This window comes from Dreissena polymorpha, chromosome 3 (genome assembly GCF_020536995.1).
Source record: "Dreissena polymorpha isolate Duluth1 chromosome 3, UMN_Dpol_1.0, whole genome shotgun sequence".
NCBI classification, from domain to species: domain Eukaryota; kingdom Metazoa; phylum Mollusca; class Bivalvia; order Myida; family Dreissenidae; genus Dreissena; species Dreissena polymorpha.
This window is the reverse complement of record NC_068357.1, coordinates 27,095,631-27,101,202: the sequence shown is the minus strand read 5'-3', so window position 1 is coordinate 27,101,202 and position 5,572 is coordinate 27,095,631.

Sequence of the window (5,572 nt, the reverse complement as noted above, 5' to 3'; positions counted from 1 at the left end):
GTTCATCGTTTTACTTTATTTCTTTATGTTAAAAACTTAACAGTTTTTAGTGGAGATGCAATATTGCAAAAATAATTGTAAAGAGACTAATTGTTCAAAGTTGTGCAAAGTTACAGTTTTCAAAACTTTTTCATGGAATCACAACAGCATGTAAGCATTATAATTAAAACAAATAAAATTACACTTGTAATTAAAGTTTGAAACAAAAATTTGATGGTTTATGGATAACGCAATCACATTGGTAAAAAGGTAGATCAATTGTTACATTCAAATTTCAAACATGAGTATAAAGATTTCTTAAAGCGTTTTAATTTTAATGTTAAATGCTGATGCGTCTCGGGTTTGAATTTCGTGGAGAAGCTAATATGTATCTTTAATTCTTGTTATTGTAATTATTTAAATCTAATTTAGATATTATATTATTGATAGTAATTGCACTTAATTAAATTAAAATTATTTAAATCTGTGAATAAGTCAATTAACATTTGTTTTCTTGTTAACTGTCTGGGTAGCATTCATTGCACAATAAAAACTGTATCTTTTACTCCATGTACATGGTATCAAGCAAAATTATTTTGGTCTAAAATGCATCTGTATGTTGAGCACAGATAATCTAATTGGAAAAATAACTCAGCAAGTGAAAGAATAATACACCAACAAACATATAATATACATAAATAGAATAAATAAATAAAAAATTATCGTAACAACTGACGTTTCTTGAAAAGATGTGGGCAAGTTTCACCGCAAGTTAATGTTGTCTGAATTTTGAATGAAATTATGATTTATGGTTTGAAAGGTAACTTTCACGATATGAGCTAGATAGATTCCTGTCCGCAACCTGTTTAACATGTTGTCAATTGTCGTTCTGTTTGACCTCTGAATTTGACCTTTGCCCAAGGGGTACAAGATTTAAGCGTGACACACCTCCACATTGTAAACATTTTGACAAAATAGTATTTAAAATTGAATGATGAACAATGAAGTTACAGTCCAGACAAAGTGAAATCAGTTGTAAGTTTTCCATTTTTACCTACATATTGACCACGTATTGTGTTTGAGCTAGAGATAAGGTTGTTACACACAGGATGCCATCTCCATATGTTTAACATGTGTGGTGGATAATGTAAACATTTAATGGTAAATGAAAAAGGTACGGTCCGCATAAACTGTGTTATGGCCAAATTTGACCTTATATCTCCAGTGGGATATTGACCTTTGAGGTATAAAGACGTATATTACATAAATCACAGTGTCTCCTTATGATTGTTGTTTGTGGTAAGTTAGTTTAAAAAAAAACAAGCATGTTGAATGACATGTAAACAGTCAAGACAACTTGGACGTTGTAACGTAATGGAGGCACATACACTCGATCTTTGTGACAGCTATATAGACCTTTCCAGTAGTGGGTTAGGCCAAATTTATGTTTTTAAATAGCGTCATATGACAACTAAACCATAGATCAGTTTAGAACGAAGTTATCATGATATTAATGTTCTGTTACACCTAACATATTGCAGTCAATTTCGAGATTACGCTTGAGCACCTGTTTTCCTGTACGGCAAGAAACCAACTTATTTAACATCGCTTGATATGACGGTTTACCGGTATTACATTTTTGAAGGGGCCTTGCATTTTCTGCTACTTTTGTTTGTATAAGTGACTTCAAAAAATGGGTTTACTGACGTAACATTTTGGATGAGTTTCTGAAAAGTATGAAAAACATATGTAATTAAATTCTTACGGATGCAATTTAATTGTAACAGTATATATAATAAATTTATTATTTGCCCTAGCTTCAACTGGATTTTTTAAAACTGAGGGACCATGTTCTTAGGTTGGACACTGTCTATTATCTTTTTACTCCTGTTATGTTTGAATTAATACATGCTCTACAAAGTTATAATCCAGACACTATGTTGACTTTGGCCTTTGCATTAGGCACATGATTCATTTGCAAGACACTTTGCCCCATAATGCTGGTAAATTATTCCTAGTGATTTTAAAAGATGTTTATCGTAAACAAAGTTATATGCAGCCAAAGGATTAAAACTGTTAGATTTATGGCCGTGAACTGTGATCAATGGAATAGGGGCCTGAGCCTGGTTCTTGCATTCCACACTACGTCTCAGCAAGCTTGTTACTTTAGCCAAAATATTTGATGATCCATTAATGATAGACAAAGTTAGGCACCAGACAAACACTTAACATATTTGGCCTCATTGGGAGTTTGGTATCGGCAAGATTAGTTTCTTCACTTGACCTATACTCACACTAAGACCTACGTATGGACGTCTTCAAGGCCCATGACATCAAACTTTTATATTTATTAGTTATTTTTATTTGATTAATCCAGAAATAAATTTAAAAAATGGTAATTAATTGACTAGGTTGGGAATGCTTAATGTTTATTCTATACAGATAACGCAATATGCGGCTGAATTGTCATAAAGGTGGCAATACTCATGAATGTTTGTTTTATGATAGTATATGACTAAAATTGAAATATCTGTCTTTTTTATTTTTTTGTTTAGCATATTGTTTGTGTGTGTTTGGGGGGGGGGGGGGGGGGGTAATAGTGTACATACTGAATCGTGTATTAAACCGGAAAGGGTTTGTTATAAGAAAGAAATTAAATACTTATTTAAGTGCATTGTCACAATGATGGTATTGTTCTGATTTTGCCGTCTATTATCTTCCTTGATACCAAGAATACGATAGTTCTCAAGTGTTGATTGAGGTGGGCCCCAAACGCTTTGTATTAAAAACTTAACAAAATTTCCTTAAGCAGTCTGCAAAGGGTAAATGTTAAATTATTACAAGAGGGACCAAGGTCTTTGGGCGTTTAGCTGAGACACGAAGAAACACAACATTTCTGAGCAGGTGGTGTACACTTAACGAAAATTTCCTTGAAACCTGGATGCGATGTCTTTGAATAACAAAACAACTAATCGTGTTATCGCACAGTAAAGCCACAACGAAAACTGCTCCGCCTCAAGGCAGCCATGTTTTTAAATGGCATGTAACTATATCTCACTAATATGAGATATTATTATAACACATGTTTACAGCAAAATTTATGATATTGCGCAAACAGAAATGATTTCTAGAGTGTTCACATGCTTATTTTAATGTGAACTGGTACAATGTTTTTACGATATATGACCCAGTGTAAACCTTATCTGAATTAATTTTTGGAAACATTTTTGGGCCAAGTTTTATGAAGATTTGACTAAAATGCCGCGTTTGGAGTTTTCACAAGCTTCGTATTGGAAACTTTGAAGCACCGTGAATGTCTTGAACTCAGCCGAAATGTCATTGAGAAAATTGTTCTTTACCAATTTAGATTAAGATTGGACAATTAATGTTGCCTCTAGAGGTTTCACAAGCGTTTTTTTAGCTCACCTGTCACAAAGTGACATGGTGAGCTTATGTGACCGTGTGATGTCCGGCGTCCGTTGTGCGTGCGTGCGTGTGTCCGTCAACAATTTGTTTGTGTAGACAGTAGAGGTCACAGTTTTCATCCAATCTTTATGAAATTTGGTCAGAATGTTTATCTTGATGAAATCTATGTTGGGATTGTATTTGGGTCATCTGGGGTCAACAACTAGGTAACTAGGTCAAATAATAGAAAAACCTTGTGTAGACAATAGAGGTCACAGTTTTCATCCAATCTTTATGAAATTTGGTCAGAATGTTTATCTTGATGAAATCTGGGTTGTTGTTGTATTTGGGTCATCTGGGGTCAAAAACTAGGTCACTAGGTCAAATAATGAAAAACCTTGTAAAAACATTGTGTAGACAATAGAGGTCACATTTTTCATCCAATCTTTATGAAATTTTGTCAGAATGTTTATCTTGATGAAATCTGGATTGAGATTGTATTTGGGTCATCTGTTGTCAAAAACTAGGTCACTAGGTCAAATAATAGAAAAACCTTGTGTAGACAATAGAGGTCACAGTCTTCATCCAAAATTTATGAAATTTGGTCAGAATGTTTATCTTGATGAAATCTGGGTTGGGATTGTATTTGGGTCATCTGAGGTCAAAAACTAGGTCACTAGGTCAAATAATAGAAAAACCTTGTGTAGTCAATAGAGGTCACAGTTTTCATCCAATCTTAATGAAATTTGGTCAGAATGATTATCTTGATGAAATCTGGGTTGGGATTGTATTTGGGTCATCTGGGGTCAAAAACTAGGTCATTAGGTCAAATAATAGAAAAACCTTGTGTAGACAATAGAGGTCATAGTTTTCATCTGATCTTAATGAAATATGGTCAGAATGTTTATCCTGATAATAACTGATTTTGAATCGTTCGTATATGGGTCATCTGGGGTCAAAAATTAGGTCACCGGGCCAATACTAGTAAAACATTGTGTAGATGAAAGAGGTCACAGTTTTTATCACGTTTTAATGCAATTTTGTCAGAATGAAATCTGGCTTGGGATTGTATATGGGCTGATAGAATTTAAGTTGATGTGGCAAGGTTAGGTAGGTGAGCGATTCAGGGCCATCATGGCCCTCTTGTTTATTTGACCAGCTGACCTGGATTTTGACCTCATTTTAACCAGTTGCAAACTCAGTCGATATGTAAATAGCATAAATATTCTGGCCAAGTTTCTTGTAGATTTGGTTATTAATATGGCCTTTAGAGTACTCAAAAATCAAATGTTCATGCATGGTGCATTTTACCGATGGACATTACGGGAACACAAACACTCATCATGGAGCCAAAATTTCAAATTTTGCCATACAACAGCTTGTCCGGACTGTTACTTTGTCACTTATCATGCAATTTTGAAGTAACTTACAACAACTGACAAACATGAGATTACGGCGTGTCGCGTGTAGCTTTTGTCTCAAACTAAGGGGTCAAATATTACATTATATTATAAAACCACGTATCCCGACAGTAACTTTGTCATTCATCATGCAATCTCAAAATAACTTCCCGAAAATAACAACCATGAGGAGACGTCGTGTTGCGTGTAATACCTGTCTCCCTACCTCAAAGGTGAAGGACATATTTATTGTCAAATGTTTCATTTGGCCACAAACAGCTTGTCCGCTATTGGACTTTTTATTAAGAGTTCGATTTGAAAATTATTTACCACAAACAATCCGTTTGTTAAGACTGTGCCATGTTGCACAGGCTTCACGGCATACAAAGTCAAGGCAACACATAAAGATCAACGTTTAATTTTATCCTTGAAACAGCTTGTCCATACTTTAACTTTATCAGGCATCATGCAATGAATACATTACCTTTGTACACCATGGGGAGTAGGCGTGCCACTTCTTGGTCAAATATCAACGTGTTAAGATAAACTTTAAATAATGGCCATTATATGGTGACCGAATTTAAATAGGAAACCATTTGTGTTAATGTGTTGATATTGCTATTTATATTGTATTTATTGGCAACATAGTTATGATAAAATATGATTATCAATCACAAATGTTCCTTTTTGTAGATTGTTCGTCTTTTAATAAATGAAACAGTTTTCTTGGAGCTGCACCATAACCGTTGTACATTTCCCTTGTTGGTAACTTTCATGTTAAAATGAAT